We start from the raw sequence: 13,377 nt of genomic DNA, 5'->3' as shown, positions 1-13,377 counted from the left end.
TGTAGAATGATATTGACCTTGGGTTTAGCATATAATAATTTTATAATGTTGAGGTATGTTTCTACTAACCCTAATTTTTCTAGTGTTTTGAACATGAATGGATGCTGTATTTTGTCAAATGCTTTTTCTGTGATTCTTGTTCTTAAGTCTATTAATTTGATGAATTACATTGATTTTCGTATGTTGAACCAACCTTGCATCCCTACGATGAACTCCACTTGATCATGGTGCACTATCTTTTAAATATGTTTTTGTATGTAATTTGCCAGAATTTTACTGAGAATTTTTGCATCTGTGTTCATCAGGGATATTGGTCTGAAGATTTCTCTCCTTGATATGTCTTTGTCTGGTTTTGGTATCTATGCAATACTAGTCTCATAGAATGAGTTTGGAAGGGTTCCTTCCATTTCTATATCATGGAATAATTCAAGGAGGATTGGTATTAGTTCTTTGATGGTCTGGTAGAACTCAGCTGACAATCTATCTATTCCTGGGCTTTTCTTGGTTTGTGGGCTTTTGATGACATCTTCAATTTCATTGGTTGAAATTGATCTGTTTAAATTTTTTATGTCAGTTTAGGTAGGTCATATGTCTCTAGAAATTTGTCAATGTCTTCAAGATTTTCTATTTTATTAGAGTATAAATTTTCAAAATAGGTTCTGATTATTGTCTGTATTTCAGTAGTGTCCATTATGATATTTCCTTTTTCATTATGAATTTTAGGAATTTGAGTTTTCTCTCTTTCTCAGGTTAGCTAACAGTATATCAGTTTTATTGATTTTTTTTTTCAAACTAGCAACTTTTTGTTTTGTCAATTTTGGGGATTGTTTCTTTTATTTCAATTTCATTGATTTCAGCTCTGATTTAGTTATTTTCTGTCTTCTGCTTTTAGTGTTGATTTGTTCTCCTTTTTCTAGGGCTTCAAGATGTAATGTTAGGATTTATTTGTTGCCTTTCTATTCTTTTAATGAAATAGCTCAATGCAGTGAACTTTTCTCTTAGTACAGACTTCATAATGTCCCAGAGGTTTTGATATGTTGTATCACTATTCTCATTTACCTCTAAGTATTTTTTTATGTCATCCCTGATTTCTACCCATTTGTCATTCATAGAGTATCATTTAGTCCCCACGTGTAGAATAGCTTCTGGTTTTTTTTTTTTTTTTTTTTTTTTTTGGTTGTAGATGGACACAATACCTTTATTTATTTTAATGTGTTTCTGAGTTATCGAACCCAGTGCCTCACACATGCTAGGGAAGTGCTCTACCATTGACCACAAGTGCAGCCTCACTAGTTTTTATTTTATCATTGATTTCTAATTTCATTTTATTATAATCTGATAGGATGCAAGGTATTATCTCTATTTTGTTGTCTTTGCTAAGGATTGCTTTGATATAGCCCCTTAGAGAAGGGTCCATGTGCTACTGAAAAGAAAGTATATTCAATCATTGATGGATGAAACATTTTATATATGTCTATTAAGCCTAAATTATTAATTGTATTTTTTAGTTTTGTAGCTTCTTTATTTAGTTTTTGTTTGGAAGAACAATCTACTGGTGAGAGGGGTATGTTAAAGTCACCCAGTCTTATTGTGCCGTAGTCTATTTGCTTGAAATTGAGAAGGATTTGTTGAATGTGTATAGATGCTATATTTTGGGAGGCATAAATATTTACAACTGTTATATCTTGTTGACATATAATTCCCTTAAGCAACATGAAATGTCTTTTTCCCTTTGATTAACTTTGACTAGAAGTCCACTTTATCTGAGGATAAAAAAACCCTGCTTGTTTACAAAATCCATGTGAATAATATGTTTTTTTTTTCCCATCCTTTAACCATCAATCTGTGGATGTCTTTGTCTATAAGGTGAGTCTCTTGAAGAGAGCATATTGTTGGATCTTGTTTTTTAATCCAACCTCCACTCTATGTCTTTTAATTGATGAGTTTGGGCTACTTACATTCAATGTTATTATAGAGATATGATTTTTATTCTGTGTTATTTTGATTTATCTCTGGTTTTTAATTTGAATTACTTTGTCTGTTGATTCAATATTTCTTTAGTGTAGTTTCTCCCTTTGCTGGTTTTCAATTTTATTTTTCATTTCCTTCTCATGAAATATCTTACCAAGTATGTTTTGTAGTATAAGCTTTCTAGGTGTGAATTCTTTTAGCTAAAGTGTTTATCACAGAAGGTTTTTATTTCATCATCAATTCTGAAAGTTAATTTTGCTGGGTATAGTATTCTTGGTTAGCATCCTTTTTTTTTTTTCATAGGTTGGTATATATTATATTATTCCATGACTTCTGAGCTTTGATGGTCTCTGTTGAATGATCACCTGAGATCCAGAATGGTTTCCATCTAACTGTTACCTTCATTTTTCTCTGGTAGCCTCTAAAATTCTATACTTATTCTGTAATTTAGGCATTTTCATAATAATGTGCCTTGGTGTGGGTCTGTTATAATTTTGTATATTTAGGGTCCTGTAAGTCTCCTATATTTGATTTTCCATTTCATTCTTTAGGTATGAGAAATTTTTTTTCTTATATTTCTTTGAAAAGATTGTGTATTCCTTTGGTTTATAACTTGGAGCCTTCATCCATCCCAATAAATCTTACATTTGGTCTTTTCAGTTTATCCCATATTTCTTGGAAGTTCTGTTCATGGTCTCTTAGCATCTTATCTCCACAGTCAACTTTGTTTTCAAGATTCTATATGTTGTCTTCATTGCCTGAAACTCTTGTCTTCCCAGTGATCTAGTCTGTTGGTGATGCTTTCAATTGAATTTTTAATTTGGTTTATTGCTTCCTTCATTTTGAGGATTTCTGCTTGTTTGTTTTTGAATCTCTATCTCTTCATTGAAGTGATCTTTTAATTCCTGCATTTTCTCTGACTTTACTTCTTATACTGTCCTTTACTTTGCAGATCAGTTTAATTGTGTATATTCTAACCGTCTCTGAGATGTCTTCCACTTTGATGTTGATGGATTCTGTTATTAGAGTATCGTGGTTTGTTTGGGGCAATTTGTTCCCTTGCTTTTCCATGTTGTTTCTGCGTCCACCCATCTAACCACGTGGATCTGAGGCAATAGAGTATCTATGCTGAGACATATAGTGTCCCTGAAGGTTTCCAGTACGTTACTGTTTAGGGAGAGACAAATAATAACAACCAATGCAAACAATATAGAGCATTAAAGCAAATGGTTCCTATTATGACTTCTACAATGTTAATCATCACAATAAACAAATGATATGATCAGTTATTGCTCAAGTTTGCAAAAGGGTTTACAGTTTTGAATGTTGAACCAGGGAGAGGACAGAAGTGATGATTATGAGGGAGGAGGAGAAAAGATAGAAACAAAAAATTAAGAGAGTGAAAGAACAATAGAGATTAGCTTTTAGTTGAAGAAAAGAGAAAAAGAATCAGGAAACATAAGTGAAATGTATATAAAATAAAAATTTAAATATAAAAGAGTACAAAATAAAACTAACATATACTAATCAAACATCCTAGTCCTCAAAAAAACTGATCCCTGAAAAATAATTTGATTCAAAAATGCTAGAAATCAGTAAAAAAAAAAATGAGTATGTATAAATGTCCATGTACTATATGTTCTTTTTCACAAAGAAAAGAAAATGAGAGAAATAAAATCTCAATGAAATATTCAAGAATTTTTTCTGTTAGAGTTCAAAAGATTCTCAGCTTCTCTCTCAGCAGTTTTAGGTGGGGTCGGCTGGAGGAGGATGCTCCTCGCCTTTAGGTTGCTGGAGTGAGAGAGGTAATCCGGCAGGCAGAATTCCTGGAAGCAGGGTGTAAGCTTAGTTGGGCTGCAGGCTCTTTGCTGAATGCCAATTTGGAGATTTTAAATCAGTGCACCTCTAGGGCCTACTACTTTCTTGTCCAGGATGGAAGAATGTACTCCAGGGATCTCTCCTGGGTTCAAGGAGCCAATTCTTAGTCCAGTATATCACGTGTGGACCCCATGTTTCCTGGTCTTGAGTTCAGTCTCCAAACTCAATCTCTGCTACCCCTGTGCTTCTACCTTCCCAGCCAGATACATCTCTTCCAGCAGCTGCAAGCATTGTAGGGGGATGGTTAGAGCCAGGCAGGTTCCCATGACCAGTTGTCTCCTGTGTAAACCTCTCTCCATGTTTGATTTTCTCCTGGTCACTTAAGCATACTCTATATCATATAACATATTTACTGGGCTTGTATTTTGGGACAAACTTGTGTTTGCCAGGAATTGGATTCCTCAGCTGCTACCGCTTGGAAAGATGGTGGCTTCATTCTTGCCCAAAGATACTGTGCTGCCAGCCTTTCAGTTTAGTCAGCAATCTCCTTGATCTCTAAATGCTTAGTATCTAGACAAGCCTCCTAATAATGGGGGTTCCTTTAATTCCCTTATCCCTCCACTTTGCTCTAAGAGGGACCATGTTGGTGCTTCTGGGTCAGCCATGGCAGAGGCTATGCTGCTGGGGATTTCTTATATATCCAATCTCCTGAGTCCTCAATCTGCTCAACTGTCCAATTTTAAATTCCAGTAAAGTTCCCCCTGCCTTTTTTTTTTTTTTTTTTTTTTTCCTTTTTGGTTTACCCACCTTGCTGAGAAGTTGCCTGTCTATTTTCTTGGTTTCATGCCATGGAGCAGCCAGGAAAACTACCTCCTCTATTGCACCATCTTGAAAATCCCCCCAGGTTTCTTCACTTGCTGATTATCAAATCTAGAGCTAAGGAACTGCACTACCATTGAGCTACATTCACAGGTACCCTACCTTGATTTATGCAGTACTGGGGATTGATCCTAGGTGCTCACACATGCTAGACAACGCTTTATCACTGAGCCCCATTCCCAGCCCTTTTTAAAGAAAATTCCATTTTAAGACAGGGGTCTTACTAGTTGCCTAGGCTGTCCTAGTACTTACGGTCCTATTGGCTCAGCCTCCTAGGTTGCTGAGATTATATAGGCAGGCCTGTGGCATCCCACGGGGCCCTATTTTTTATTTTACCACTGAACTCTCTTCCCAACCCCTTTTTCAATGTTTAGGATAGAGTCTCACTAAGTCGCTAAGGATCTCACTAAGTTGCTGAGGCTGGCTTTGTGATCCTCCTGTCTCAGTCTCCAGAGCCACTGGGATCACAGGCACATGCTGCCACACCAGCAGTTTCTTAACTGTTAGACTCTATTTAGCTGAGGACTTCAAACTTGCCATCCACCTACTCGTCTCTCACTGTCTACTGTTTCCTGCCTCTGCTCTGTGTTGTGTCACCATTTCTCTCAGCTTTTTTTTTTTTTTCCTATAGAATTGTTTCTTAAGTGTCTCTTAATAATCACTGGTTTCCTAAAGGACCAAGACTGTCATACTTATCTCTGGATCTCCAGAGCCTAGCACAGTATAGTAGATAGTTATCTGTTAATATGAGTGTTGATAAGCGGGGCAAGATTGTCATCAAGGTTATTGGTGATGAAAAATTACATATAATTAGATATTCCTGGAGATAACATTGTAGAAATGAGATGCTAACATAGTGCAGTGAAAAAAAAAAAAAAAAACACCAGCTTTTTCCTATGGATGGGAGCTTGAATCAGGTGATTTTAAGAATTAGCAGTCATCTAAATAATTTAGCACAGTGACTGTCATATGTTAGGCTTTCATACATTGCATTATTGTTGCTATTAAAAACATTGTGGAGAAAACATTTAACACAGAATGATTTGTTGAAAATAATTTGTTGTAATTAGATTTACAAGCTATGGACAGGAATGTGGAAGTAAATTGTTAAACAAATTGTTCTTTACACTGTATCTTTTTATGATGAAATATCTTAAAATACATAATTGGTTTTCTGTATGCAACTGGTTAGGTGATAATGATGTGTGTGTAATCAGTTCCCTTCTCTTACTTTATTGTATTGTGTCTTGATGTAGTGACTACTACATTGATGTTTTGTTTGTTTTGCATTGTCAAGAGTTGGGTAATGAGCTAGCAATGGTGGCACACACTTAGAATCCCTGTTCCTGGGGAGGCTGAGGCAGGAGTTTTGCAAGTTCAAGACCAGCCTCAGCAATTTAGCAAGGCACTTAGCATCCTAATGAGATCCTGTTTCAAAGTGGAAAAATAAAAAGAGCTGGGGATGTGGCTCAGTGGAAAAGCACCCCTGGGTTCCAAAAAAAAAAAAAAATTGAGTAATACATTTTTTAAAGGAACCGCACCAAAGTCCATCCTGTAATCTGTTATTTTTAGAAAATATCAGAAACTGCATTAGTATTAAGAATAATATTTCACAGTTTTTTTCCTTTGGGCTTCTATTTCAATTATTTCAGACTTCAATTTTGAAACCTTAATCAAGGTCAAAATAACACTCTACTCTGCTTATATTTGGTCGCCCTTGTCTTTTCAGCACAGACCTTTTGTTCTATGCAGTCTTACTTTTGATGGTAATACATGTTCATTTTTTTTTTTTTTTACAAAATTTCCAAGTAAATAAAATGGGATTTGTGTGTCCGAACACATGTATATAAGAGAAAATTACAGTGCAAATTTTACTGGACTTTGAGCAGCAGCACTCTTAGATACTACTAACTATAGGCCATTAGGCCATTTCTGTGAAGAATAGGCATCCTGCTGACCCCCACTGGACATGTAGGATGAGTGAGAAATCAAGTCTCTGAGATTTTGCAGTTATTGTAGTACGACCATACTGATACTGATTATACTCATTCCCCTGCTCACATGCTGACCCAGCTAGACATTTTTCATTTTAGAAATAGCCTCTTTTAATGTCAAATGTTAGGAACACTTTACTATGCATTTATAAACATAAACAAATTTTGTATTGACATAAAGGAAATTGTGCTATATTTGTTTTTGTGTGACTTGATTTTATTTAAGTTAATAAAATATTTTCCATTTCATTGTTTAAACAATATAGCTGTATTGAGATGTTTAAACAGCTATATTGAGCTCTAGTTAACAAAATAAATACTTATTTAACTTATGTAATTTTATGTGCTTTAACATGTAGATGGCTGTGAAATAATCCCATTTAAGACATCTGTCACTTTTGAAAGTTTCCTCTTGTCCCTGAGCATCCTTATATCTTAACTCTTCTTTGTATCCTGCCCCACCATTCTCAGGCCACTACTGATTTGCTTTCTGTCACTATAAGTTGGTTTATGCTTTCCTAAGTTGTATACAAATAGAATTATACATTGTTTACTACCTTTGGGAGGGGACTTTCTAACTTCTTTCACTCAGCATAATTATTTTGAATTTCATTCATGTTTTATCAGTCATTCCCTTTTGGGATGAAGTACTTTTGGCTAAGTGTCCTACTATATGAATATACCATAATTTCCCATAGGCCCTAAGTTCCCATACATCCTTTATACCCTATTTATCCTTGCAGTAATACATTTGGGATATTTATCACAACTCATAAATTGACATTGGTACAATACTTTTAACAAAACTAATTTATTTATGTTGTTCCACTGATGTCTTTTTTCTGTTCTGGGATCCAACCCAGGATACCACATCAATGGAGTCATTGTGCTTTTCAGGTCTGCAATCAGTCTCCCCTATTTGTTATGTTCTTGTCATTTGGGGAGTAATTTATTAAGTATTTTATAGAATGATCCTGAAGCTGGGTTTGCCTGGTGTTCTTCATGTTCAGAATTTTGGAGAAGACTATCCCAGGAAGAATTTTTATTACAATTGGGTACACTATAACAACATGATTATTGGTTATGTTAAATGAACATTTTGCAAAGGTAGTTAAGTTTTCTCTACCATGAAATTCATATTTTTCTTTTTTCATACTCATTAGAACTGAGTTATTGATACCAGCCCATATTCCAAGAAGGAATAGTAAGCTCCACCTCCTAAAGGGGAAGGACATCAGTGGATGTATGTTGAAACCACCTGGCCGTTGATGCATATTTTAGGGGAATACTCTAAAGCTGTGCAAATAGCTTGTTTCTCCTTCAAGTCTGGTTCTCTAATTTTCCCTTTCATTAGTGCATCTAGTCTGTGTCAATCATTACTGTGGTGTTTTGATCATGTTCTTTTTTTAAAAAAAATTTATTAACACATGTTAATTTTACATATTAATAGGACTAAGTGTGACCTTTCCATACATGCGTGATTTTCTATTTTCATCATCACTTTTTCATTTTATTTGGAATTTTTCTGTAAAGATGATTTATCCCTTATCTTATATTCATGTGTTCATTCAATCACTTATTTATGTCAGTGCAAAGTTTGGGAATCTCACTTTTTTTAAAGGGATGTTTATTTTTTAGTTGTAGGTGGACATGATACCTTTATTTTATTTTTATATGGTGCTGAGGATTAAACCCAGTGCCTCACACATGCCAGGCAAGTACTCTACCTCTGAGTTACAACCCCAGCCTGGGAATCGCACCTCTAATGCCAACTGCAAATGTGTCTTCAAGATTACTCTCAGGGCCGCCGAGGAGTCAGGAAGTTCAAGATGGCTGCCGCGGAGACTCGGTTGCTGCCAGAGCAGCCAGACAGATACCTGGGTAGACAAAAGGAACAGGTCATACTTGTATCTGAGGAAAGCATTGCTGGAAGGAGACAACCGCAAGTACAAGTACCAAGGCCCTGAGGCTGGAAGATGCTGATAATTCTGAAAAGAGTATAAATGAAGAAAATGGAGAAGTATCAGAAGACCAATCTCAAAATAAGCACAGTCGTCACAGAAAAAAGAAACATAAACACAGAAGTAAACATAAGAAACATAAACATTCCTCAGAAGAAGACAAGGATAAAAAACATAAACATAAGAAACACAAAAGAAAAGAAGTTATTGATGCTTCTGACAAAGAAGGTATGTCCCCAGCAAAAAGAACTAAACTTGATGGTTTAGCTTTGCTTGAAGACTTGGAAAAACAGAGAGCCTTGATTAAAGCTGAACTTGACAATGAGTTAATGGAAGGAAAGGTCCAGTCTGGGATGGGGCTCATTTTACAAGGTTATGAGTCTGGCTCTGAAGAAGAAGGGGAGATTCATGAAAAGGCAAGAAATGGAAATAGATCTAGTACTAGATCTTCAAGTGCAAAGGGTAAACTTGAACTTGTGGACAATAAAAATAGTACAAAAAAAAGAAGTAAAAGCAGATCCAAAGAACGGACTAGACATAGGTCAGATAAAAAGAAAAGTAAGGGAGGTATTGAAATAGTTAAAGAGAAAATAACTAGGAGCAAGTCAAAGGAAAGGAAGAAGTCCAAAAGTCCATCCAAGAGAAGTAAGTCTCAAGATCAAGCAAGAAAATCAAAATCCCCTACCCTTAGAAGGCGATCTCAAGAGAAAATTGGGAAGGCCAGATCTCCTAATGATGAGAAGATTAAAATTGAAGATAAAAGTAAGACAAAAGATAGGAAAAAAATCCCCAATTATAAATGAAAGTAGAAGTCGTGATCGAGGTTAAAAAATCCAGATCCCCAGTTGACTTACGAGGTAAATCCAAAGACAGAAGGTCGCGGTCCAAAGACAGAAAATCAAAAAGGTCTGAAACTGATAAAGAAAAGAAGCCAATTAAATCTCCCTCTAAAGATGCTTCTTCTGGGAAAGAAAATAGGTCACCCAGTAGAAGACCTGGTCGTAGTCCTAAAAGAAGAAGTTTGTCTCCAAAACAACATGAAAAATCAAGAAGAAGTAGATCTCCACTTCTAAATGATAGAAGATCTAAGCAAAGCAAATCACCTTCTCGAACTCTGTCTCCGGGTAGAAGAGCCAAGAGCCGATCCTTAGAAAGAAAACGAAGAGAACCTGAAAGAAGACGACTTTCTTCTCCAAAAACACGACCTCGAGATGATATACTCAGTAGACGTGAAAGATCAAAAGATGCCAGCCCTATTAATAGGTGGTCTCCAACCCGAAGAAGAACAAGTAGATCTCCCATTAGACGAAGGTCACGCTCCCCACTTAGACGTAGCAGATCTCCAAGAAGAAGAAGCAGGTCTCCTCGGAGAAGAGACAGAGATCGTAGGAGCAGATCACGCTTGAGAAGGAGGTCTGGTTCACGAGGTGGTCGCAGACGAAGAAGCAGAAGCAAAGTAAAGGAAGATAAATTTAAAGGAAGTCTTTCTGAAGGAATGAAGGTTGAGCAGGAGTCTTCATCTGATAATCTCGAAGATTTTGATGTAGAGGAAGAAGATGAAGAAGCTCTAATAGAACAGAGAAGAATACAAAGGCAGGCAATTGTCCAGAAATATAAATACCTTGCTGAAGATAGCAATATGTCTGTACCATCTGAACCAAGCAGCCCCCAGAGCAGTACTAGAACACCATCACCTTCTCCAGATGACATCCTAGAGCGAGTAGCTGCTGATGTTAAAGAGTATGAACCGGAAAACGTTGATACATTTGAGGCATCAGTAAAAGCCAAGCATAATTTAATGACTGTTGAACAGAATAATGGTTCATCTCAGAAAAAACTTTTAGCACCTGATATGTTTACAGAATCTGACGATATGTTTGCTGCATATTTTGATAGTGCTCGACTTAGGGCTGCTGGCATTGGAAAAGATTTCAAAGAGAATCCCAACCTCAGAGATAACTGGACTGATGCAGAAGGCTATTATCGTGTGAACAGAGGTGAAGTCCTAGATAAGCGTTACAATGTGTACGGCTACACTGGGCAAGGTGTATTCAGTAATGTTGTATGAGCCAGAGATAATGCAAGAGCCAACCAAGAAGTGGCTGTTAAGATCATCAGAAACAATGAGCTCATGCAAAAGACTGGTTTAAAAGAATTAGAGTTCTTGAAAAAACTTAATGATGCTGATCCAGATGACAAATTTCACTGTTTGCGACTCTTCAGGCACTTTTATCACAAGCAGCATCTCTGTCTCGTATTTGAGCCTCTCAGTATGAATTTACGAGAGGTATTAAAAAAATATGGTAAAGATGTTGGTCTTCATATTAAAGCTGTAAGATCCTATAGTCAGCAATTGTTCCTGGCACTGAAACTCCTTAAAAGGTGCAATATCCTACATGCAGATATCAAGCCAGACAATATCCTGGTTAATGAATCAAAAACGATTTTAAAGCTTTGTGATTTTGGATCGGCTTCACATGTTGCAGATAATGACATAACACCTTATCTTGTCAGTAGATTTTATCGTGCTCCTGAGATCATTATAGGTAAAAGCTATGACTATGGTATAGATATGTGGTCTGTAGGTTGTACCTTATATGAACTCTACACTGGAAAAATTTTATTTCCTGGCAAAACCAACAACCATATGTTGAAACTCGCCATGGATCTCAAAGGAAAGATGCTAAATAAGATGATTCGGAAAGGTGTATTCAAAGACCAACATTTTGATCAAAATCTGAACTTCATGTATGTAGAAGTTGATAAAGTAACAGAGAGGGAGAAAGTTACTGTCATGAGCACCATTAATCCAACTAAGGACCTGTTGGCTGACTTGATTGGGTGCCAGCGACTTCCTGAAGACCAACGTAAAAAAGTACACCAGCTAAAGGACTTGTTGGACCAGATCCTAATGTTGGACCCAACTAAGCGAATTAGCATCAACCAGGCTCTACAGCATGCTTTCATCCAGGAAAAAATTTAAACGAGATGAAGAAACTCCAAGGGTTTGAGTAATTAAATACAAAGACTGAAGAAATTTCACAGCAGTTTATTATTAATGTATATAAACTTATAAATATTTCTCCAGCAAATTTGAGGAAGCATGATATATTTGAATTAACACCAAGGGTGATATTTCTTTTAGAAATGTTAGTTAATCTGTTTTGTGTCTTATGTGAAATTTCACTGTAGAACTGTTTTAATTGCCAAGACTGCACAAAATTACATTGCTAATGTATATGGTTGCAGTTCACATAAAAGACAAAAGCATCTGTTATAAAATGAGTAGTAATATGGGTGGTTGATTCGTTTTTAGCAGAATTGGCTTCATTTTGGTCTTCAGATAAAATGGCCAGCATAAATGCTGTTTATATTCACGTTTTCCTAGGTGTGTGTGTGCAGGCCACAGCAGCATGCCCTTGGTGTAGTCAGTGCCGAAAGGGGTCTGTTCTTTCTTGAGCCTGCCTGCAGGGACGGTCTCCTCTTTTAAAGCAGGTTGTGTACGACATTCAGTACACTGAAGGTAAGCTAAACCATCAACATCACTGGTGTTTTAAGATGTTATTTTATTGGAATAATTGACAAATGATGGATAATAGCTTTGTGGCAGAATTCCCTGCATGTGTGATAACTGATCTTGTTTTATTTTTTGGCATTGCAACTGTGGCATAGTTACAATTTCTGTTCTGTTCATCACATTTAAAATTTGAAGAGTACGCGCTTGATGGATAGAGCGCCTTCAGTATACTGTTTCTTATTAACTTTACTTTTTAAAAATCAACTTGCTATAGACTTTATATACATTTTGTTAAATACAGTTCCTAGTGACATAGAAACGATGCATAGTTTTCATTTACTAATTACAAATGTTGAGGCCTAATTCTCAAAGTCCTCATATTTAAAGGTTAGATAGACAACATAATGAAATTTTTAACTATTTTTATGTCATTTTGAAAGTGTACTGCTTTATGGTAAAAGTGTTTTTTCATTTGTTCATTGTTTTCATTATTTGTGATCATGTTGTCTTTCAATACAGGCATAAACCTTCCACTCTTGAACAAAGCAGCTGCTTTTTAAAAGCGGTAATTGCTTCTTTACCTTTTATTTCTTTTGTAAATGAAGCTTTTCTTTAAGATTGTGACTTTAAAGTGTTGTCTATTGCATAAACAGTTGACACTCACTTATTGTAAAGTGAAGATTGTTCTACTGCATGTGAAGTGGACCATGCAGATTTCTGTATGTTCTCAGTATGCATCACTAGATAATAAAGTCTTTTGTGAACAAGGCAAAAAAAAAAAAATACTCACAGTTGTGGTTTATTACAGGAAAAAAAAAAAAGATGTATGAAAGCCAATGTAAGAGGAATGTGGAGTGAGGTTCAGGAAACAACTAGTATGGTTTCTAGTCATCCTTTCCCGATGGCGCTGTGCATGTAGCACTCACCGTTGCCTGGGACACACACATGGCTTGCCAGCTAGGGAAGCTCTCCCAAGCCTTGGTGTCCAGATTTGGTAGGGTCTGGATTATATAGAAGTAGATGGCTAGCCACAGGGCTGAGATCAGAGTTGGAACTAATACTCAATGCCCCAAGGCTACCCACCATAAATCTCAGTATTAGCATGGTTTATTGATATGGTTCAAGGTAAACAAAAATACCCTTATAAAGCAGTACCTTCCAAGGGTTTGGAGCTTACTTCACAGAAGCCAGGGACAAAGGCAGACTCTCAACTTCAGCAAAGTTCACCCTTTATTAC

At 36.2% G+C, this 13,377-nt stretch overlaps 1 pseudogene across 1 annotated transcript; it reads left to right on the top strand.

Annotated features, from left to right (window-relative positions):
• The first annotated feature begins 8,491 nt into the window (after window positions 1-8,491).
• Window positions 8,492-12,057, top strand: LOC144253412 (serine/threonine-protein kinase PRP4 homolog pseudogene; annotated as a pseudogene). Its single transcript, XR_013343282.1, has 3 exons — window positions 8,492-8,560; window positions 8,596-11,683; window positions 12,012-12,057. The product of XR_013343282.1 is annotated as a serine/threonine-protein kinase PRP4 homolog pseudogene (transcript).
• Window positions 12,058-13,377: the final 1,320 nt, after the last annotated feature.

Source organism: Urocitellus parryii, chromosome 2, assembly GCF_045843805.1.
Source record: "Urocitellus parryii isolate mUroPar1 chromosome 2, mUroPar1.hap1, whole genome shotgun sequence".
Classification (NCBI taxonomy): domain Eukaryota; kingdom Metazoa; phylum Chordata; class Mammalia; order Rodentia; family Sciuridae; genus Urocitellus; species Urocitellus parryii.
This window is presented reverse-complemented; position numbering and strand designations above follow the sequence as displayed.